The sequence below is a fragment of the Durio zibethinus genome, chromosome 26 (assembly GCF_047325235.1).
Source record: "Durio zibethinus cultivar Kanyao isolate XHJ-2024 chromosome 26, ASM4732523v1, whole genome shotgun sequence".
Lineage (NCBI taxonomy): Eukaryota > Viridiplantae > Streptophyta > Magnoliopsida > Malvales > Malvaceae > Durio > Durio zibethinus.
In genome coordinates, this window is record NC_143187.1 from 3,653,917 (window position 1) to 3,678,470 (window position 24,554).

General features: G+C 28.5%; 4 non-coding genes and 3 pseudogenes across 4 annotated transcripts; 3 read left to right on the top strand and 4 right to left on the bottom strand.

The window, feature by feature from the left end:
• The first annotated feature begins 183 nt into the window (after window positions 1-183).
• On the top strand, window positions 184-331 carry LOC149511202 (U4 spliceosomal RNA). The gene has a single exon (XR_016334444.1). It is a non-coding gene; the product is annotated as a U4 spliceosomal RNA (small nuclear RNA).
• An 8,764-nt stretch (window positions 332-9,095) lies between these two features.
• On the top strand, window positions 9,096-9,206 carry LOC149511203 (U2 spliceosomal RNA; annotated as a pseudogene).
• A 4,605-nt stretch (window positions 9,207-13,811) lies between these two features.
• LOC149511204 (U1 spliceosomal RNA) lies at window positions 13,812-13,972 on the bottom strand. Its single transcript, XR_016334473.1, has one exon. It is a non-coding gene; the product is annotated as a U1 spliceosomal RNA (small nuclear RNA).
• Window positions 13,973-16,164: 2,192 nt separating this feature from the next.
• Window positions 16,165-16,266, bottom strand: LOC149511205 (U2 spliceosomal RNA; annotated as a pseudogene).
• A 1,196-nt stretch (window positions 16,267-17,462) lies between these two features.
• Window positions 17,463-17,614, bottom strand: LOC149511206 (U4 spliceosomal RNA; annotated as a pseudogene).
• Window positions 17,615-19,643: 2,029 nt separating this feature from the next.
• Window positions 19,644-19,804, bottom strand: LOC149511207 (U1 spliceosomal RNA). The gene has a single exon (XR_016334466.1). It is a non-coding gene; the product is annotated as a U1 spliceosomal RNA (small nuclear RNA).
• A 4,113-nt stretch (window positions 19,805-23,917) lies between these two features.
• LOC149511208 (U2 spliceosomal RNA) lies at window positions 23,918-24,112 on the top strand. Its single transcript, XR_016334495.1, has one exon. It is a non-coding gene; the product is annotated as a U2 spliceosomal RNA (small nuclear RNA).
• Window positions 24,113-24,554: the final 442 nt, after the last annotated feature.

The window sequence follows — 24,554 nt, forward strand, 5'->3', positions numbered from 1 at the left end:
CTCATCTGATGTCCCGGATCAGCCTAACTATCATGGTTCACACCCTTGTGAGGTATTGTCCACTTTGGCCCTCCTGATCTCACGGTTTTGTCCTACAAAAGGTGCCTCACAAGGGAGAGATGGTGTGAACCCTTTTATACCCCAGTGACCCTCCTTTTATATTCGATGTGAGATTCAAGACTCATCCTTAGGTCCGTGACAAAATGACCCAGCTAATGAGGTTCTAACCGAGGCATGTCTATTGCTGGTTGAAAATTATTTCCTTGGTTCAGCCCTGACCTTTTAGAATTTTCGGAAGGGCAACTTTTAGGTTTAAGCCCGACAGTTCTTAGTTTGAAGGCTTCAAATAAATCCATTTCCAAGTTCCCTCATACCTTTAGGCTTTAGAGTCCTCCTTTGGTAGGGGTGTAAATAATAGTATTTATAAGCTACTCGAATTCAACTTAAACAAATTTTATTTGATTTTTATCGAGCTTGAGTAGTTTGATTTATCAATCAAGTCAAATTTGAGTATTTTTATAACCAACTCGAGTAATTTACGAGTCAAATTGAGTTTTGATATTTTAATTATTTTAATTAATAAAATGTCTCAAATTCAAGTTTGAGCATAAATAATTAAACTTTTGTTGAATATAAGAATTAAGCTTATTTTTATATGTTAATTAAGCCTAATTAAACAAACTCGAATAGCTCGATTTCTATTTTGAGTTGAGCTTGAGCTAAAAAAATAAAACTTTATGAAACTGGAGTCAAGTTTCGATCTTCGAATTTGGAGTCAACTTTGAACTCGAGTTTAACACAATATCAACTCGAATTCGATCGATTACAATTCTATCTTTAGGGCTCTTCAATTCCTTTTCTTATCATCTATATATACAAGTATGAACTCTAAAAGTATTAATAATGAACGACATAAATACCCTTATAAATTTAAGAAATAACAAATTTACTTTTAAATTTCTAGCATTATTTATTTATTTAATAATGATTATTTGTCATTAAATATATAGCTTTTATTAGTTAGTTATTTAAATTTAAATCTAAAAGTGTTAAAAATGAACAACATAAATATCTTTATAAATTTTAAAAAATAACAAATTTATATTTCAATTTCTTGCATTTTTTATTTATTTAATTAATATTATTTGTCATTAAAAATATAGCTTTTTATTTGTTGGTTATTTAAATTTAAATCAACTAAAAATTTACAAATACAATTTATATCAAATTAAACTATATTAAAAATTTATTTGTGGGATATGATGGCCTGTTATCCAAAATTAACTCAAATTTCCTCTTATATTTATTTTTAAAATTCTTTTGTTAAATTTCATAAGTAATAATTCAATTAAATTAATATAAAACACATTATCATCCTATGGACTATGGCATACTATAAATCCGTGATATTGAACAAAACATAGATAAATTTTTTTTCCTATTTCTCAATTACTAATTGTTTTAGTCTAAATTATTAGATCATAATATGTATACCCTAAAACATTTAACTTTATCTTAAGTAAAGCATATAATTTTTTATTTTCAAGATATAATCTAATTTACTCTTGATCTTCTTTAATGGCACATATCATGAGTCCTTAAATATATTTATATTTTTTGTTTATTTATTTTAGATTAATTAAAATTAAAGTTCATACAAAATTATATATTAAATTATAAAAAAAAATTATTCAAAAAGAGTAATACGTGTATTATGATAAATTTGTGTGTTTGATTATTTTTTTTTTTATGATAAATATAAATTTTTATGTTTAATGATTGTAATGATTGATTATAATATTTCTAATTACTCTATGCAATCATGCCTTAACATTTTAATGCTTAAATGAATGTTTATTTTATGAACAGTATCTCATGTACCCTTGAATTGTTACTAAACTTAGTTTTTATTTTATCTTCTATAGATTGATTCTATACTACACCTAAGTTAATTTCGGTCTATCCTTAATTTTTTATAGCTAATGTCAAATATTTAGTACTTAAGATATTTTTATGAAACCAAAGTCAATATTGCTAAGAAACATTAATCTTGAAGAAAAGAAATTATTTGATATATTGTTAGTTGAATTTTTTTATCTTCACAAGCGGGTTAAGAAATTAACACATCACTCACTTTTTTTTAATTTATTTTTTTAATATACTCTAAAGCCTAAAAGGTATATGTCACGTTGCTAACTTTATTTGTGAAATTTAAAATTTATATTATCAATATATTTTATGATTTTTCCTTCAAAAATATAAATTTATTTTTTTCAATTAAGAATACTCTAGCATATTTTTGTGTTTTGATAGTAAAAAATATTGATTAATTGTGCGCATTTTGTTAAATGATCAAAGCTTTGTTAGTTCTCTAATCAATTATTATATTCTTTGAAACAATAATGTCATAGTTCATTTCATTTTATTTTGTTTATATACTTAAAGTATATGATTATTGATTTATATTCTTATCATGAAAGTATCTATTTAATAATTATTTGCACTTTTATGAGTGTGTTTATTATATATAAATACATATATCATCTATGATATATACATAAAAAAAGTGAACTCCAAACAATATTAAAAGTGATTTTTTTAATTGGGTAGACTCCCATTAATAATACACTACATGCCAATCATGCATGTTTAACTAATCCTTCAATTCATAAAGAAAGGAAGACTTATAATTGAACTCATTAATCGCATGATAAAAAATTTGAAGTATGAAGATGCGAAATAAAATATATTTATTTATATAGTCTTATAATTAAGATAAAAAATTAACTCAATTGATAAAATTAAATTTATATATAAGATAAATGAATCAATTAATATTTCATATAGATCCTAAGATTACTAAATTAGTCTTTTTATTACTCAATGGGTTAATATATCATAATATTTATGAACATGAAAAAAAAGCATTAGATTATAGATGATAATGTGAACTCTGATTTTTTTTTTCAATTAATGTGTAAAAGGTGCTCCATTTGGAATTTAGCCAACTTTACTATACGAAGTTATTTAAATTTTAGCTAAAAAATTAGAATACTGATAAACATTTGCATACTTTAGATTTTATAACCTACTTTAAATAGGAAATTTTATAATTAAAAGATGTTATATATATATATATATATCTTTATTATATATAAAATGCAATAAGTTATTAAATTATCTCTACTTATTTTTATTTAATATTTTTTAGCAAATTAAAATATTGTCAACTTTTTATTTTTTTTATTAAAATATCTTAGTTGAGTCATTCATGCCTCACTTAACGTAAGCAATACTGCTGGAAGATTTAAAATAGTTTTTCTATCTATGAATATTTTAGTGTTTGTAACACATTTTACCTATTAATATGTTTTATACAATTAAATTAATTATAGAGGATTTAGTGGTAAATAAATTATAACATAGTGGTAAATAAATTATAACATAGTAGTAAATGTATAATATTCCCTCTATCTTATTTTTTTTGTCCATTTTTTCTTTTTGGGATGTCCCAAAATTTTGTTTATTTTTTGTTTTAAACATCTAAAACTCTTACTTTTTTATATTTTAAATTATTTTTTATGATTGTGTTTTTACTTTTTAACATTAAAAATCATAAAACTTTAATTTTTTAAAAAAAATTTTGAATTTTAATATTAAATATATTAAAGTCAAATTATTTTTTAACTCCGTAAAAGTCAATACAAGACAAATAAAAAAAGATGGAGAAAGTAATATAGTAGCAAATTATTAATAATTTTATCGTAAATCAATGATAATTTAGACAACATTAGTAATAACTTTATATTTAATCAATGATAACTGTATATTATATTATGGATAACTTAATAATAAATAAATAATAATTTAATAGTAAATAATTGATAAGATAATTGTATGCCAATGATAACATAATAATAAATACATAATAATATAGTAGTAAATAACAAATAACTTAATGGTAAATTATTTATACATAATTGTAAATATATAATAATACAATAGTAAATTAAGGATAATTTAATAAAAATAAGTGATAACTTAATCGTAAAGTAATGATAACTTAGTAGTAAATTAATAATAATTTAATAGTAAATAAGATTCAATTTAATACTTCCTCCATCCCAGTAAAATTGTAACATTTTTATTTTTGTTGGTCAATTTTTTTAACTTTAATAACTTATTATTTTATATTTATTATTGATAAAAATATGAAAAAATATATTTTAAAAACTTTAAATAAAGTGGTTTCTAAATATATGTTTTATAAATTTTGATTTATTAAAATATTTAAAATAATATATGTCAAAATTAGAAAATTTTAACAAAAAAAAAAGTCAACTGTGATAATTTAACTGGGACAGATAGAGGGAATAGTAATTAATTGATATCATAAAGAACTTAATAATAAATTAATGATAATTTAGTAGTAATTAATAATTAAAAATTAAATTTAAATCAATATAACTTAATAATAATCATTGATAAATTAACAATTAATTAGTGATAATTCTGTGTAGTAAATTAGTGATAACTTAATAATACATCAATAATAATTTAATAGTAAATAATTGATAACTTAATAGTAAATCAATAATAATATAATAGTAAATGCATAATAACTCAATAGTAAATCAATTATAACATAAATGTAAATGCATAATAGCATAGTAGTAAATCAATGATAACTTAATAAACAAATAAATGATAACTTAATAGTTAATCATTGATAATTTAATAGTAAATCAATGAAAATTTAGTAATAAATTATAGATAACTTAATAGTAAATATGTTTTAGTTTAATAGTAATTAAATCATAAACTTAGTAGTAAATCATAAATAACTTAGTATATAGTAAATCATTAATAATTTTATAATAAATTTTTGATAATTTAGTAGTAAATCACTAATAATGTTATAGTAAATTATTGATAACTTAGTTGTAAATCAGTGATAATTTAGTATAAATTAATAATGATTTAGTTGTAAATTAGTTAATTATTAACAACTTATTAGTAAATCATCAATAACTTTATAGTAAATTAGTAATAATTTTATAATAAATTATAGTAAATTAGTAATAACTTTATAATAAATTATCTATAACTTAATAGTAAATTATCACTAATTTAGTAGTAAATCTTTATACTTAGCAATAAATCATCTATAACTTAATGATAAATTAATGATAATTTAGAAGTAATCAGTGATAAGATAGTAATATGTAATTGATAACTTATTTGTTAATTAGTGATAACATTTTTTTATACTTGAAGTTACTAGTGATTAGGGTTGGCAATGGGTAGGGTCAGGTCGGAGTGAGTTTTTGCTTACCCCGAACCCAACCCGATTTTATAACCATAAAACCCGAACCCGATCCAAAATTTTTTTTATTTTTTTATACCCAAACCCGACCTAAACCCGACATTGTATAAACCATACCCGACCCGATCCGAAATTAATAAAATATTATTTTTTAAAATATAAATATATTTAATAAATAATTAAAAAATAATTTTTTTATATAATATCAGGTCGGGTCGATCGGGTTTGCCTAAAACCTGACCCGACCCTGATTTTTTCTTAATAATACCCAATCCAATCCATCCCGAAACTCGATTTAAAAAAAAATGACCCTATGGGGTCAGGTCGGGTCAGAACCCATCGATTCCGAGTTGGGTTGCCAACCCTACCAATGACTGAACCTTGGTTACTAGAAAGAGAAAAATTAGAACTTTCATCATTAGGAACTAGGATAAACCTACCATGAACTTATTCATTAAAAAATTTAGTAAAAAAAATTCTAAATTTGAATGAAACAATGATGTTATTACATAAAAAAAAATTATCTCATATATTGTAATTTATTGATAAATTAATAGTAAATCATAAATAACTTAATAGTAATTTAATTGATAATTTAATAGTAAATAATTAATAACTTAATAGCTAATTATTAAAAAGTTAGTAATTGATCAATGGTAATTAGTAAATGCATAATAATATAGTAGTAAATCATTGAATTTAGTAGTAAATCACTAATAACATACTAATAAATCATTTATAATTTAGTTGTATATCAATGATAATTTAGTAATAAATTTGTTAATCATTGATAATTTTATAGTAAATCATTTATAACTTCATAGAAAATTAGTTAAAACTTTATAATAAATTATCAATAACTTAGTAGTAAATCATTCATAACTTAATAGTAAATCATTGATAATTTAATAATAAATCATTAATAACATAATAATAAATTAGTTATAATAATATATTAGTATTAACTTGTAATTTTTTGATAACTTAATGATAAATCAGTTATAATTAAGCTATAAATCACTGATAATAATAAATTAATGATAATTTATAATAAATCAATTTTAGCTTAGTAGTAAAGTATGGATAACTTAATAATAAACTATTCATATTTTAATAGTAAATTAGTAATATAATTTAGTAGTAAATCATTGATAATATATAGTAGAAAATAATTGCTAACTTATTAATTTTTTTTTTTTTGTTTTGGTTGAATATTAATATGGAGCTATATTTTTTTAATATGTGTAACATATTTGATTCATTTAAAAAATTATATTTATTGCCATTTAATACTAAGGTATTGAATTACAAATATTTGTGGATATTGTGCACATATAAATGATTAAAACAATATTCATATACCAATTACTATAACAACATAATTTTATTGAAAAAAAAATAAATTTTTGAAGTGAAAATTTGGAATGACTTTATCTAAATTTGTATGTCATTGATTGTCTATTTGACAATAAATAATAGTAACTAGAGTAATGTTATATCTTTACTAAAAATAAATTGTTGTGTTATGTGATATCCTTTATAACACTAATAGCAACTATATAAAAAATTATTGTCTTTAAAGATATTTTTAAAATGAAAGAAATAAATAATGAGCCTAAACTTATTAGAAAGCACCATAAAAAAATTACGTATAAGTTATTTTCTTAAGTACATAATTTTTAAATTAAAATACCTGATTTAATAATACTAATAATAGTATGAATTCTATAAGTTATAATTTTATAATAATATCGTTAAATGATGAATTTTTTATATGACTTATACTAAATATATGATTAAGTATTCATCAAATAAAGAAATTACTCTATTTTAATTAAAAAAGAGTTCAAATATTAAAAATATATTCATTATCAATTTTAAAGTCAAGATTTAAAACATAGTTTACCTTCAAAATATAATAATATCTTTTGGTATTTATCTAAAATAGGTCATATGTTATTAATTTTAGAATTCTTATATTTCGTTATTTAACAAACAATAATAATATTGAACCAAATTAATTGAGAAGAGTATTTCAATATTTAAAGAACAACATAAAAATACCATTTGATTATGATAAGATATATCTTTAAGTAAAGTGTGTTATTTAAACTTTTATTATAACATATTTAAATAAGTTATACATATTTGTGGCTTTTTAAGAAACCAATATTCGATATTAAAGGTAGTTTTAGTCAATATCCCTTGTAGATATATAAATAAACATCATTGATGATTACATCGAGATATTAATAATTCTTGATTGCTGCAAATCCTTTTTTTTTAGAATATGTTTATGTAATATTTTTTAATTAGTAAAATTCTTGTAAGTATGAATTTTTTTACTATAAAATTAAACTACAAAATGATTTATATGACATAATTAAATACATATCAAAATCAGAGATAATTGATCATGAAAAAGAAAACATCATATATTTACTTTATTTCAAGCAACAAAAACTTTATAACAAAATATTTCAAATCAAAATAAAGTATTTAAATTTTAAATAGCAAATAGATGAAAAGCAAGAGTTTAAATGAGTTCAACAATGATCAATTGCCTCAAAAATTTATAAAATTGAAAATAAAAATCCACTACCAAAAAAGTTAAAAAAAAAAAAAGCTCGAGAAAAAGCATAAAATATAGAAGAAAGGAAAGTACAAAATCGGATTTGAATGTGGTAGAAGATAATCTTCTAAAAAAATTTAAAAAGAAAGAAAAATATATAAAAAATGAATGAAGATTATGATCTAAAAACAAAAGACTTAAAAAAAAAAGTCAAAATAGATAAAGATTAAATATTTATTTTTTATTAGAATTTTAATTTTTTTTTATATTTATTTTTTTCAAACTTAAATTTATATGTTCAATTTAATTTAGTATGATGATAGTTATTTCAATTTTATTACTATAAAAGTAATAAAATTATTTTATTATGTTAGAATTATAAGTTGGTTAACAATTACGTGCATAGCATGTGAAAGAAAACTAATAATATTAAGTAAGGCAATGACTTTTCTAGAAAAAAAAAATTAACTGAAGGTTCTAAAACATTTAATTCATTCAATTGTAAATGTATACATCAATTCAATCTTACAATGTTAATGCAAATGCCTTTTCTAGAAAAAATTGACTCAGTTGTAGTTGTAGGTATTAAATAGTAAAATACATTAATTTGAAAACAATTGATTCAATTATACATGTATACATCAATCTAAACCTTGATCCAAACATTTGACTCAAACAAAAAACTATTGACTCAAACGAAAGTTAAAAATAAGAAAATAATATAGTGAAAGAAAATAAATAAGATTTCAATATACTTCTATTTGATAATGAATCTAATTTGCAATCACAGCTTAGCAGCATTTGGAAAAAAATGCTTGCCCGAGTGAATTCGATTGCTTACACCATTGATCTAAAGAAAATAGTGATGTTAATGCTTGATTCTCTGCTACAATTTGGGTGATTGTTCAAATATTTGTTATTTAGTTGTTAGCTCAAGTTCTTAGAGAACAACTAGTTTTACCCAAGCTAACTTAGTCTGACGTAGAGATGGTGAAATTTTTCCCTTTAGCTAAGATGACTTCACCTTGCACCAAAGGAATAAGAAAAAGCACCACAATAGACATGAGAATAATTTTCATGCACAAATACATCAGGGTAAGAGTGCTTTTCATTAAGTCCAGATCCTTTATCAAAAGCCCAAGCCAAGGGTCATGCCAAGGTTCTATATAAAAGAAGATCCGAGCTACAAAACAACTCATACCTTTCTCACCCTTTTGACTAAGATCAAGTGTAGTGTATCTATTTTATCAGTTTATTATTTGATACATGGATTATTGATCCACATGATATTAAATTAACGCACCCCACCTATTCTAGTTCAATAATTGAAAGCGGTGGAGGGTATCTAATTGGGCAAGAACCAATTTCACCTGGCGCACCCCACCAATTCTAGTTCAATAATTGAAAGCGGTGGAGGGTCTAATTGGGCGAGAACCAATTTCAGCAACTCATCATTTAGGTTTTACTAGCATACAGATAGGAAGAAGAAAGTGTTGAAGCCAAGCATACAGATAGGAGGGAGAAAGTTTAGAAGCCAGAAAGTGAGAAAGCAGGGAAGAAGCGAAAAGAAAATTTGTAAGTTCTAAGTGACACTTGGATTTAGAATCTTTTCGAAAAAGTCAATTGACAGAAAAAGAATAACATATTGAACCTTTGGAGTGCATGATAATCGGTCTATTAAAAGGCTTTTTGCAAGTTCAATGAAAAATTGTTACCTAAAACCTCATGATACTGAAATTGAAAAAATTAAAATAAAAGAGCGGATATCATGACTAAGAGATCTTGACGATAGATATCTAAAACATAAATTTTTTAAGCATAGTTCCAACTTATAATTTTAATTTTTTAATAGATGAATGAAATTCTATTATATTGACTCATATATGGGTATATGTTAGTTTTATGTACGTAAATATTAGATTCACTGTTTATTTGAGTTTTAGAATCTCAAAGTTAATTAAAAATGTGCAAAAGTAATATATGATGTGTAAATACGTCTTAAGATACGATGTGGAAATACGACTTAAAAAATTTTTTATTGTGTTATCGATATCATTTTACTTATTTGAGAAAATGAGGGCCAATCTCTCTTGAACCATCATGAAGATTGGCGCAAGTCCTCATCTCCCTAATTGATTCTTTTCTCTTTTTATTTTTTTTATTTTTAAATTTTTTTAAAACTTTCATATTCTAATATTTTAAAAAAATTTTAGATTTTAAAAATGTTTTAATTTTTGAATTTTTAATTATGATATATGATGTCACATCACTATCGCACAGTAATTGTATGTCTATATGTGTAATATTTGCACATGTATCAAATTTTCATTGATTTATTGCATCATAATTTCTGTTAATAGTATTAAATCATTAGATAGATTAATACATAAATTAAAAGTTGAGGTATTACAATAAATATTTTTCAATAATTTAAGGGTCGTCAAGGATATTGTCCCAATGCTTTTATTTACTTCATTAAGCAATATTTCAAAAACATAAAAGTTTGTTATAAATATTTGCTTGGAGTATATATTTTCAAAATTTTATAGCCCTAAAATCGTTGGATTTGCTAGCAAGAATGCCATAATTGTTAAAATTCCAAACTGCAATGGAAAGGGAAATTAAAGATCCATTACTACTAGCATCATGAGATTCTAAAAGACAAGTAATTTTTACTTTTTTTTTTTTTTTACTTTGAAATTTTTTTAAAAATTTTCATATTTTAATTTTTTTTTAAATATTAGATTTTGAAAATTTAAAATTATTTTTCTAGATTTTTAAAAAGTTTTTTTTTTTAATTTTTTTAATTATGACTTATGATAATTACATCCTGTCACATAATAACAGTGTGTCTTTATATGTATAATGTTTACTCATGTGTCAAATTTTCATTTGTTGATTCTATTATTAATTTTCGTTAACGTGTTAAGTCATTGGATAGACTGATACATGGATTGAAAGTTGAGGTATTACATTAGATATTTTTCAATAATTTAAGGGTCGTGAAGTATATTATCTCGATGCTTTTATATACTTCATTAATCAATTGTTAAAAACATAAATGTTTTAATCATATTCATCTAATATAATTTTGAGAATGTTACAAATATTTGCAATGAGTGTATCTTTTAAAAATTTTATAACCCTAAAATCATTGGATTTGCTAGCAAAAATGACACAATTGTTAAAATTTCAAACTAAAATTGAAAGGGATATTAAAGATCCATTACTACAAGCACCATGAGATTCTAAAAGAAAAGTAATTTTTGTCAAAGTGAAGAAATCCTTTATCTATCATTACTAGGAAAAATGTTGCTTGAATCCTTCAACATTAACAACAAATTAAAAGTTAAAACACTAAAAGCTCATAGGCGACAAAAGCTGTTTTCTATCATAAATCTGATATTTTGCAAGCAATTATCTTAAAGTCGATCCAATTTGCCAATGTTGATACTAAATTCCCTTTGACCATTGAAGCTGTAGAGGATTGTTCTCAGTTGGTGTTCATCTAGCTGAGATAGTCACATTGCAGTCTGACTTAAACCATTTTTGAGCCTTGCTTTAATTCTGTCAATCACCACATAATTCCGCTCAATTTTACACGTTAGAACTTTGTATTAGCCATGAATTTTTTGTTTAAATTGATGCCATGGGCACATGCCTGGAGCCATATATACATTCATAAACACGTTTTTATTTCAATGGCAATTACTAAGGCATTGGTAACCGTTGGAAGATATGACACCAATCAATTATGATATCTTAGATTAGATTGTATATTAGCCAATATATATGTGATTATTCTAGAGGTTTTATTTTTTTTTCAGTTGGGGATAAAAACACTAACCTCTCTGAAATGCATAATTATTAAGCTATATACATGCTATGATTAAGATTATTAAGTGTCTTTAAGTGCCAAATAATAATAATAATTGTCTTGAGATAAAAAAAGTCAACTTTAAGTCAAACTTATAAATTTCTTTTAATAATAATATTTGAGTTAGAAAAAAGAGTAAGGATCCATTCACACCGGTATAAGTGTTATTATTTTTTTTTTTGGATTAAAATAGCTAAGATTTAAAATATTTATCTTGATTTAAGTCCAAGGGTGAAAATATAATTTATATACATAATATATATACATGAACATTTGCTGTCCCTAGTAAAACATTAGTTCAACATAGTGCGCTTAAGCACAAATCAGCTCGCAGAATTGCAATTGAAAATAGTGCGAAGTGAAAACTTTTAGCCTTGTTGAAGTAAACCTAAAGTCTTACTTTGTGGATCAGCAGAGCCAAGAAGAAAAGCCTTTAGAGCAATGCGTCTGCGATGTTGACCTTGATTCAAGATAGGGGAACTGTGCTGAAAAAACAAGAAATAATTAGTAGTTAGTAGGAGTAACTTTGTTTTTCTGTCATTCAGTTGGGAGGGAGCTAACAGAACTATATAAAGTTAATGAAAATGAAAAGGACAAAAATGTCAGGTCCTTTTTGTTGTTGAAGTACTTATTAATTTTGGCATTATTCAGGTCAGCCCTTTGTGATATATCAATGTCTGAATTGAATGGGTGAAGAAACTATCATTTTTACATTGTAGTATGATCAACTGAGTAAATAGGTACCTTCTGGGCATTCATCGTCAGTACATGCTCACTGAACAGTATCTGTTCTGTTAGATATGTGTCTTGAGTTCGAACGACACAAGATCTCAAGTCTGGTTGATGAAATCAGGACCGGGCGATTAGAGCGTGTCAGCAGCTTCATGTTCCTCGTGTAACATAGTGGCAGCAGAGGATTGTTCTCAGCTGGGTTCATGTAGTTGGCATGGTCACACGGTTGTCTAACAGACTCAAAATCTCTTATCTTTTTGCCTAAGAACTAATTTGATGGGATTGATTTCAATAAAAAAAAAAAATGCTTTTTGGGATTGGTTAGACTGTCAGAAAAGAGTTTTATTGTTCGTTGATTGTATTCATTTTGAAAGAAATAAAAATTGATTGGACGAGATTATTTTTTTACAAAGAAGGTGAAGGTCTTAAAAAAATTAGTTAAAGGGGGAAGAATTTACAAAATTTTAAGAATCGAACTTCATTCTTTGCAAGAATTCATCTCCTAAATAAAGTGAACAAATTTGAGTTAAGAAAAAAATAGTGACAAATTTCAAAATTGATTCATAATTAGTAGCAAATTCTGTATTTATCAGTTTCATTAACTTCTGAAAGCAAAAAAAAAAAAAAAAAAAAGAACTCTTTTGATATAAACACAAAATATGCATTTTTATAATTAGAATTAAATTTTTAAAATTAATAACAAAATATGTAACTTTATTTTGTAAGAGAGATGCGTTATATTCTAGTTACTTGCTCATTTGTTAATCAAATATGATTTTTACTTTTCAACAATTTTCAAAAAAAAAAAAATAAAACTAGTAAATAGAAGAACAACAATCAAATTGGAAACCATGCAAACTCATCGTCAATGATAAGGCATGCTTTCTAGTTACCTTGGCAAATTGCCAAATTTATAAAGAGCCAACCGTTTAATTTTTCAGTCATTTGACATTTGCTTACCATCTAAATACATTGTCAACAATGATGGAAAAGATTAGTAATAACACGATTTATTTTGCATTTTAGTATTTAATTCAGTAATAAGTGGATGAATCTTTATACTTTAAAGAGCTGAGTTTGAATTTTTTGTAACAACAAAAAGGTTATTCGATTACCAAACCAAGATTGAAAATCCACGAAATTGAGAAACTAGGACTTGATATTACCTTATGAACATTTATATTTACACACATACATATATATATATATATATATATTCCAACGCCATAAACGTCTTCACATCAGTGTTCTTAAAAAAGTTTGTAGATTGTCATATAAAATAAAACATTTATACTTGAAATTGGATAGGACCCGCGCGAACGTAGGACCCCATTTTCACAAATTATGAAATAGGCTCTTCCACTTTGGGAGACCTTAGGGCAGCACCCCTCGCCAGTGCAATGGAGGTCACTGTCCTAAACCATGAGTCTTTTTGATCGCCTATTGACCCCGTCCAGGTAAATATGTTTGAAAGTTGCCACTCCCATCTTTTTTGTAGAGTGAATCACACTTTTCTTTGCTGTTTGTATCGAGATGGGATTGACTAAAGCCTTTTTACAGCTCATTTCATTATCACCTGGGTCTCATGGATTGGTGAGGCAAATATGTATAGCAGCAGATTAGTATGGACCAATTTGAAGTTTCATAATATTTGGTTTATTTCGGTAATTAACTGGAGCGACACATGAGTATCAAAATGTTCCCCTCAACTAATTCTTACTAAAACGACTAAAACCTCACATTTGATCACTCCTAGCCTTATAATATGTCGATTGCTATCAGATTTCTGGCAAAATTTAAGCATACACAATAATTACTTGCAAAATATCAGATTCGTGGATGGAGTACAGCTTTTGTCGCCTATGAGCTTTTAGTGTTTTACCTTTTAATATATAAGGCTTCAAGCAACACTTTATTTCCTAGTAATTGACAGACAAATAGTTTGTTCACAGTTTTGACAAAAATTACTTGTTTTTTAGAATATCATGGTGCTACTAATAATGGATCTTTAATTTCCCATTCCATTTTAGTTTGGAATTTTAACAATTGTGGCATTCTTGCTAACAAATCCAATGATTTTAGAGCTATAAAATTTTAAAAATATATACTCTGAAGCAAATATTTAAAATGTTCAATGAAGTAAATAAAAGTATTAGAATGATATTCTCTACCATTCTTAAATTATTAAAAAATATATAACGTGATACTTGGGTATCAATTTATCTAATTGGTCTAACACAATTAATTAATAAAAATTGATGTTACAATCAACCAATAAAAATTTGACACATAAAAATATAACATATATAGATAACACATGATCATCGATGACACATGATTGTTATGTGACAATAGATTACACATGATTATCATGTGACAATAGCACTTATCATGTCTTAATTTTAAAAAATAAATATTAAAATATTTTTAAAATGTAGAAAAAAAAATTTTACAATTCAAAATATAAATTTTTAAAAAAGTAAAATATGGAATTTCTAAAAAAAAATTTAAAAATAAAATAAAAAAGAAAATGGCAACTAAGAGAGATGAATAAGGGAGAGGGGGAACAATGCCAATCTTCTTAGTCCAAAGACAAAATGACCCTAATGCTACCTAGATTGATCAATTGGAGTCTATCATCAATAAAAATTTTTATAAGATGTATCCGCATACTAAATCTTATTTTTAGACATTTTTAATCAATTTTACTAGTCTAAAATTTGAACAAATGACGAGTCTAACATTTAGACACATATAACATAGAATTTCATTTATTTGAGCTTTGCTAGTCTAACATTTTGGCATATCAATTTCATATGCCCATCCATGATCTGATTATCTTTTGTTATTTTTCTCTTTTCTCCGTATTAATGAGCTGCTCAAATTGTTTCTTGCCAAATTGGCTAATCTCCACCGCCTTAAATGTTTGAACCAGAATTAGTAAGGATGCGTCAGGTGTAGGGTTGAGACTTAAGCTCCGAACCCGCACGGCTCCGGGACCCAGGCATTCACCCTTCCGGCGTCCCAGATCAGCCTTCCTGCCACGGTTCACACCCTTGTGAGGTATTGTCTGCTCTGGCCCCCTGGCCTCACGGTTTTGTCCTACAAAAGGCCCCTTACAAGGAAGAGATAGTGTGAACCCTTTTATACCCCAGGGACCCTCCTATTATGTTTGATGTGGGATTTAGGAAAAGATAGTGTGAACCCTTTTATACCCCAGGGACCCTCCTATTATGTTTGATGTGGGATTTAGGACTTTTCCTTAGGTCCGTGACATTCTCCCGCACCCAACCTCGTGACGCCTTCATCACGGAGGTTGGCCACCCTGCCAACCTCCCTCGAGGTGCTTGGCGTGGATCGAACGGTTTAAGGCTGGCTTTGATACCACTTGTCACAGGTCGAGACTCAAGCTCCAAACCCGCGCGGCTCCGGAACCCATGCATTCACCCTTCCGACGTCCCAGATCAGCTTTCCTGCCACGATTCACACCCTTGTGAGGTATTGTTCGCTCTGGCCCCCTGGCCTCACGATTTTGTCCTACAAAAACCGCCTCACAAGGAAGAGATGGTGTGAACCCTTTTATACCCTAGGGACCCTCCTATTATGTTTGATGTGGGATTTAAGACTCTTCCTTAGGTCCGTGACATCAGCCCTGTGCTATAGTGCAACGCATGAGAGACGCTCAAAAACCCTAGTAGATATTAAACTGATAAAAATAGATGTTACACTTGATCTTAACCAAGTGGCCGAGAAAGATATGAGGCCGCTTTGTGGCTTGATTTTTCTTTTATAACGAACCTTCGCCTGACCCTTGGCTTGGGCTCTTGAGATGGGATCGGAACTTAAGTGAAAAGAACTCTTACCCTAAGATATTAGTGCATGAAAATTTTTCTCATGTCTATGAAACCACAGGCTTTCAAGTGTAGCTTAGGAATTGCAGTGCTCTTTGTTATTCCTTTGGTACAAGGTGAAGTCATTTTAGCTAAAGCAAAAAATTTAGCCATTAGCTAGCTCAGGTAAAACTATTTGTTATCTAATAACCTGAGCTAATAACTAATTAACAAACCTTTGATAATCACCCAAAGTGTAGCATACAATCAAGCATCAACATCACAAATTTCCTTAGATCAATGGTGTAAACAATCCAATTTGGATATTATTGCAACGGTAATCCTCTTGTTGCAGCTGATATTGACCTGATTAATTAAAATAACATTAGAAGACAGAAGTATGATCAAATGGGGCAAAAAGTTTAAGAAGTTAAACAAGCTCTACATTATTATTGAATTTTAACGGCCATGATGTTTTTTTTTTTTCTTAGGATGCTGCTAAGCTGTCATTGCAAATTAGATTCACTATTACCAATTGGGCAACTGGAAAAACTAAAAATCAATTCTCTCAAATGCTTCAAGTAGTGGCCAGTTTTAACTTGTTTCATCAAATACTAACCATGTTTGACAAGTTTTACTTCAGCAACTAAATTGGTTTACAAAGATGTATTGCAAATGTACATATTGCTTCAAAATTTTTGCAAGAAGTATATTGAAATCTTATTAATTTAGTTTTACTATATTACTTTCTTATTAGAGGAATTCAAATTTAACAGTTTTAGAGGTACATAAAATTACAACCGAATCAAAACGTTCGAATTTGAGTTATATGTTCAGATTGATGTATATATTTTCGACTAAATCAAATGTTTCCAAATGGATGTGTTTTATTATTTGACACCTACAACAACAATTTAGTCAATTTTTTTCCTATAATTGTAAGATCGAATGGATGTATAACTAAAAATTGAATGAATCAAATGCATCGGAGTGAAATTTTATTTCTACAGAAGATTTATGAAGAAATTGTAATAATAGGAATCGAAGGAACCTCAGGGCCCAACAGAATCTAACAAGAGGAAACTTGAAAATGGATATGACAGCTTTCAAAACTAAGAATTGTAGGGCTTTACCCCGAAGGGAACCCTTCCAAAAATTCTCAAAGGCCAGGGTTCGACCCAGGCTTAAGAGGGGCTTTGGAAATAGTTTTCAACCAGCAATAGACGCGCCTCGGTTAGAACCTCACTAGCTACGTCATTGCCTCACGGACCTAAGAGGGAGTCTTGAATCCCACATCGAATATAATAGGAAGGTCATTGGGGTATATAAGGGTTCACACCATCTTCGCCTTGTGAGGCGCCTTTTGTAAGACAAAACTGTGAGGCCAGAAGGGCCAGAGTGGACAATACCTCACAAAGATGTGAACCGTGGCGGTCAGGCTGATTCGGGAAGCCGGAAGAGTGAATTCCCGGGTCTCGGAGCCGCGCGGGTTCGGAGCTTAAGTCTCGACCCGTGACAAGTGGTATCAGAGCCAACCCTAAACCGTTCGATCCAAGCCAAGCACCTCAAGGGAGGCAGGCAGGGTGGTCAGCCTCCATGACGAGGGCGTCACGAGGTTGGGTGCGGAAGAATGTCACGGACCTAAGGAAGAGTCCTGAATCCCACATCGAACATAATAGGAGGGTCACTGGGGTATAAAAGGGTTCACACCATCTCCGCCTTGTGAGGTGCTTTTTGTAGGACAAAACTGTGAGGCCAGGGGGGCCAGAGCGGACAATACCTCACAAGGGTGTGAACCGTGGCGGTCAGGCTGATTCAGGACGCCGGAAGGGTGAATGCCCGGGTCCCGGAGCCGCACGGGTTCGGAGATTGAGTCTCGACCCGTGACAATTGCCCCAAGCGCAAAGATGTCCTAAGTGTTGCGTTTGGTAATACATTATAACAGATGCTCTTCACTAGCCAATGTGGGATAAAACATAATTGTTTAGGTCCAACTTGGTATTGTGATTGTGATCGAAGGTGATCACAATATATTTCTTACTTGCTTTTGCAATTCAGAACAAATTCACTTTTATATTTTATCTGGCATTACATATTCTATTAAAATTAATAACTACGATCAAATGCAGCTCAATCTCAATGCCAACTGAACTAATAATCATATTCATGATAAGTACCATACAACTTATATCTGACCAGATTTGGTGGTAAATTCTGCTGATAACCATATGACCAGGATACTTGCTTCAGTTATGTCGGCTTCAGAAATTGGAAAAGGGGTGAAAAAGAAAACAACTATCATCAAAGGCATTCACAGCTATTTCCAAAACTGATGGGAAAACTCCAATTATGCAGAAGATTCGAGATATCAGAAAACCTCAAACTTCACTACAGATTTAGTAAAGGAGAAGAGGATCTAAGCAAAATCCTACAAAAGGTCTATACACAGATTTTTTTACCTGTGTTAGTAGAAATAGTTTGTTTTGCACTAATCCCACCAATAGATTACTACCACATTTAGAAATAGAATATTTATACTATCAAAAAGAGAAATAAAATAATTATCTGCCTATTTGATGAGCGAAGCTTCTGGTGGTTCTTCCCATTCGTCGACTAATATATCTGGCTATACTTTAATTCATTAGATATGTTCTCTATTTTTAATATTTACCACAAATTGGGCTGAATGTTTGCAAAATCACAGACTAAAGCCTTTCTATGGAGTAACTTTTTTGTTTGAAGACATGGAAGGAGATAAAAAAAATCTCATTTCTCTCCGTCTAAAATACACAGCAGCATTTTTATTATTCAAAGCCCAGAGAAGCAATTCATCACATAAATTCTTGATTTAGTCCTGGGGATAACTCGTCTAACCAAGTCATAAAATGTTGCAGTTTCTCAGGTCTGCAAAAATAACTAGGTCAAGTACTAGAAATGCCAAAAAGAGTTAACCTTTAGGGCTATATTGTTTAAGTATGAGATATGCTAATAGAACCAACTTACTAGAAATGCCAAAAAGAGTTAACCTTTAGGGCTATATTGTTTAAGTGTGAGATATGCCAATAGACCCAACTTAAGACTTCTTTTGTAGGGGCTGCGCGAACGCAGGCCCCCGCTGCCATATGAATGCCAAAAAGAGTTAACCTTTAGGGCTATATTGTTTAAGTATGAGATATGCTAATAGAACCTACTTACTAGAAATGCCAAATAGAACCAACTTACTAGAAATGCCAAATAGAACCAACCTTTAGGACTATATTGTTTAAGTGTGAGATATGCCAATAGAACCAACTTAGGACTTCTTTTGTAGGGGCCGCGCGAACGCAGGCCCCCGCTGCCACAAATTATGACGTACGCTCTCCCTCTTGGGGAGACCTTAGAGCAGCACCCCTCCCGAGTGCAATGGAAGTCACTGCCCTAGGCCATGGGTCTACTTGATCACCCATTGACCCCGTCCAGGTAAGTATGTTTAAATGATGGAGCTTGCTTTGTATTTATAGGTCCAGCGCTTTACTAGACTATTATCTGAGCGATGTGGGCTTAATAAAGTAAAAGTGATAAAAGTTAAGTGTGATTTCAATAGAGATTTTAAATTCAAGACACTAATCAACGCTCCTTTTATGGATGCATTTAAAGGTAAATCTATAGTTAAAAACCATATATACTACACCGTCTGTCCCCTTCTCTTTGTAAAAAGACTGCTGTTATTAATGTCAAGCTGTGCATCAAAAGATCGAACTGATAGCCATGGTGAGATAAAGAAACAAAAGCCAAAATCAAATTGTACCAGTTGACGAGTCTAAGTTTTAAAGGGTATACTCTTGTGAGTTGTGACCATATCCTGGTTCAAACTCGGTCGTTTTTGTTAAGGAATTGAAGTTGAATAAGTTTCTCAATTTTAACCATCCTCTGTTTTTTGAACAAATGGGGGAATGACAAAGTCAAAATCTCCATACTTTGTTCCTTGATTGTTGAGTCATACTATTAGTATGGGAAAAAAATTGGTGAGGTTGGAGGACAAAGCGACACGTTTCTCAGAATTGCTAATAGAATAACTAACTGACATTTATGAATGGCGCGAAGAAAGAAAAGATCAGAAGCAGAGGCCAGAGAGAGAGAGAGATGGCAACGAGTAACGAGAAAGATGAAAGGAGAAGGAGAATGTCAGAGAAAGGGTTAAATCGCATGTCTCACATCTCGGGGCGTGCCCAAAGCATCTCTTCATCTTCTTTACCACCTCCTCTCGATCATCATCATCATCAGCATTCACAATCACAATGCCTTGATCAAACCAACGGTAACCTCTTACTTTAATGGCTCTATAAAAACATCTTAGTTTGATGGGTTTCCATTGTAATTAGATCAACATTTTAGGTATCTGTGAAAGCTTGGAGAATCGGCTTTTGTTTCTTATTCTTGGTAATCGATTGGTCACAATGTAGAGGGAAAAGAAATGGGCTGATGGGGTTTGCTTTATAGCTTCATAAGGTGAAATCTGCAAAACAAAGTTGAAAGAGAAACTGGTCATACGAGCCTTTGTTTCCATTAAAAAGATGCGTTCTTTGGATTCATGGCCTGTTTCATGTCAAATCTTCTATTCATCGGTTCTTTGCTACCTGACTCACTGACTTTCAAAGTTATTTGCTTAATCACTGAATCTTCGACACCATGAAATGAAAATAATGAGAAAACCTGCTTATGGGCTTAGTAACGCTTGAATTTAAGAGCTTCTTGAAAGAGAATAAAAAACGAGAGATAAAACAACCATGCTTGTACCTTGTAAGGAATTGTAACCATAACCCTGTTTTCTGACAGATGCAAAGAAAAAGAGCTTTGATGCAGAGAACGAGGAAGCCAGAGATGAAAGGAGGAAAATTGGGGAGAGAGGGTTGAATCGCACGTCTCGCGTCACAACTCAAAGCAATCCTCCAATTCTTAATCATCATGCATTGTTCTCCAACGACCATCAGGCACCACAAACACATCTCTCTGGTCATGTCAGTGGTACGCAATGTGCTTGGTTCTTATTCATCTCGACTCAATGCAAAAGATATTCAATTGTTACTAAATAACGGTTTAATGTATGCAACACTTAACGGCTTCGTCTGGACAGCATATTAAACAAGACAACTTTAATCTGGCCATGTTCTTGACAGCACTAACCTTCCTTTTAGGTAATTAAAACCTTTCAGTATGTGACCAAATGCCAAATGTACTTAGCCTTGAAAGAGAGTTTGAATTTTAAGAATTACTCTCGTCCTCAAACCTATTACAAACCTACATAACCATAAAGCATTCGCTACACTATGATAACCTTCGTTCAATCTGACCTTATTTTCCAGCTCTTAGGTAATGATAAATAACCATTTCCTATGTCAAAGCTGATTTTATAAACGGCCATTGGGTGCAATGCTATGTACACAGGGCAATGGATTTATGATTTTATGCTCAATAATACCTTTCTAGCCAATTCACAATCAGCGCTTTCAAGTTTAATCCTAACTAATTCGCAAATCTGATTTTTTATAAATCATGAATTTTTATATGACTTATACTAAATATATGATTAAGTATTCGTCAAATAAGCAAATTACTCTATTTTAATTAAAAAAGAGTTCAAATATTAAAAATATATTCATTATCAATTTTAAAGTCAAGATTTAAAATATAGTTTACCTTCAAAATATAATAATATCTTTTGGTATTTATCTAGAATAGGTCATACCTTATTAATTTTAAAATTCTTATATTTTGTTATTTAACAAACAATAATAATATTGAACCAAATTAATTGAGAAGAGTATTTCAATTTTTAAAGAACAACATAAAAATACCATTTGATTATAATAAGATATATCTTTAAGTAAAGTGTGTTATTTAAACTTTTATTATAACATATTTTAATAAGTTATACATTTTTGTGGCTTTTTAAGAAACCAATATTCGATATTAAAAGTAGTTTTAGTCAATATCCCTTGTAAATATATAAATAGACATCATTGATGATTACATCAAGATATTAATAATTCTTGATTTCTGCAAATCCTTTTTTTTTTTAGAATATGGTTATGTAATATTTTTTAATTAGTAAAATTCAAGTAAGTATGAAATCTTTTACTATAAAATTAAACTACAAAATGATTTATACGACATAATTAAGTACATATCAAAATCAGAGATAAGTGATCATGAAAAAGAAAACGCAATATATTTACTTTATTTCAAGCAACAAAAACTTTATAACAAAATATTTCAAATCAAAATAAAGTATTTAAATTTTAAATAGCAAAAAGATGAAAAGCAAGAGTTTAAATGAGTTCAACAATGATCGATTGCCTCAAAAATTTATAAAATTGAAAATAAAAATCTACTACCAAAAATGTTAAAAAAAAAAAAGCTCGAGAGAAAGCATAAAATAGAGAATAAAAGAAAGTACAAAATCAGATTTGATTGTGGTAGAAGATAATCTTCTGAAAAAATTTAAAAAGAAAGAAAAATATATAAAAAATGAATGAAGATGATGATCTAAAAACAAAAGACTTAAAAAAAAGTCAAAATAAAGAAAGATTAAATATTTATTTTTTATTGGAATTTTAATTTAAAATTTTTGTTATATTTATTTTTTTCAAACTTAAATTTATATGTTCAATTTAATTTAGTATGATGATAGTTATTTCAATTTTATTACTATAAAAGTAATAAAATTATTTATTATGTTAGAATTATAAGTTTGTTAACAATTACATGCATAGCACGTGAAAGAAAACTAGTAATATTAAGTAAGGCAATGACTTTTCGAGAAAAAAAAATGACTGAAGGTTCTAAAACATTTAATTCATTGAATTGTAAATGTATACATCGATTCAATCTTACAATGTTAATGCAAATGCCCTTTCTAGAAAAAATTTACTCAGTTGTAGTTGTAGGTATTAAATAGTAAAATACATTAATTTGAAAACAATTGATTCAATTATACATGTATACATCAATCTAAACCTATAAATCATAGGTGATAATGTTGATCCAAACATTTGATTCAAACGAAAACCTATTGACTCAATTGTAATTTTATGTACTTCTCGAAAGTTAAAAATAAGAAAGTAATATAGTGAAACAAAATAAATAAGATTTCAATATACTTCTACTTGATGATGAATCTAATTTGCAATGACAGCTTAGCAGCATCTGAAAAAAAATGCTTACCCGAGTGAATTCGATTGTTTACACCATTGATAAAAGGAAACTATGATGTTAATGCTTGATTCTCTGCTACAATTTGGGTGATTGTTCAAATATTTGTTATTTAGTTGTTAGCTCAAGTTCTTAGAGAACAACTAGTTTTACCCAAGCTAACTTAGTCTGATGCAAAGATGGTGAAATTTTTTGCTTTAGCTAAGATGACTTCACCTTACACCAAATGAATAAAAAAAAGCACTGCAATAGACATGAGAATAATTTTCCTGTACAAATACATCAGGGTAAAAGTGCTTTTCATTAAGTCTAGATCCCTTATCCAAAGCCCAAGCCAAGGGTCATGCCAAGGTTCTATATAAAAGAAGATCCGAGCTACAAAACAACTCATACATTTCTCGCCCTTTTGACTAAGATCAAGTGTAGTGTATCTATTTTATCAGTTTATTATTTGATACGTGGATTATTGATCCACATGATATTAAATTAATTTTTTTAAGGGAGAGTCCATCATAGTAGCTTGCTATTGGCATTCTCGAGTGTCACTCTTTGTTGCACTACAGTAAGGGTCGGGTGCATCCCACCAATTTTAGTTCAATCATTTAAAGCAGTGGAGAGTAGCTTATTAGGCAAAATCTGATTACATTTGATCGTCAGTTAGGTTTTACTGAGGAAGAAAGTGTAGAAATTAGTATGTGAGAATGAGAGCAAGAAATTGGAAGGAAGATTGGAACAAGTGAGCGAAAAGCAAAATTATGTATTAAGTTCTAAGTGACACTTGGACTTAGAATCTTTTCGAAATTAGTCAATTGACAAAAAAAAAAATGACATATTGATGTTTTGGAGCACAAAATAATCGGTCTATTAAAGGCTTTTTGCAAGTTCAATAAAAAATTATTGCCTAAAAGCAATCTAAAACATAATTTTTTAAGCACAGTCCAACTTACAATTTTAAATTTTTAATCAAATGAATGAAATTCTATGTTACATGGACTCAGATATGGATATCTATTATTTGAATGTATC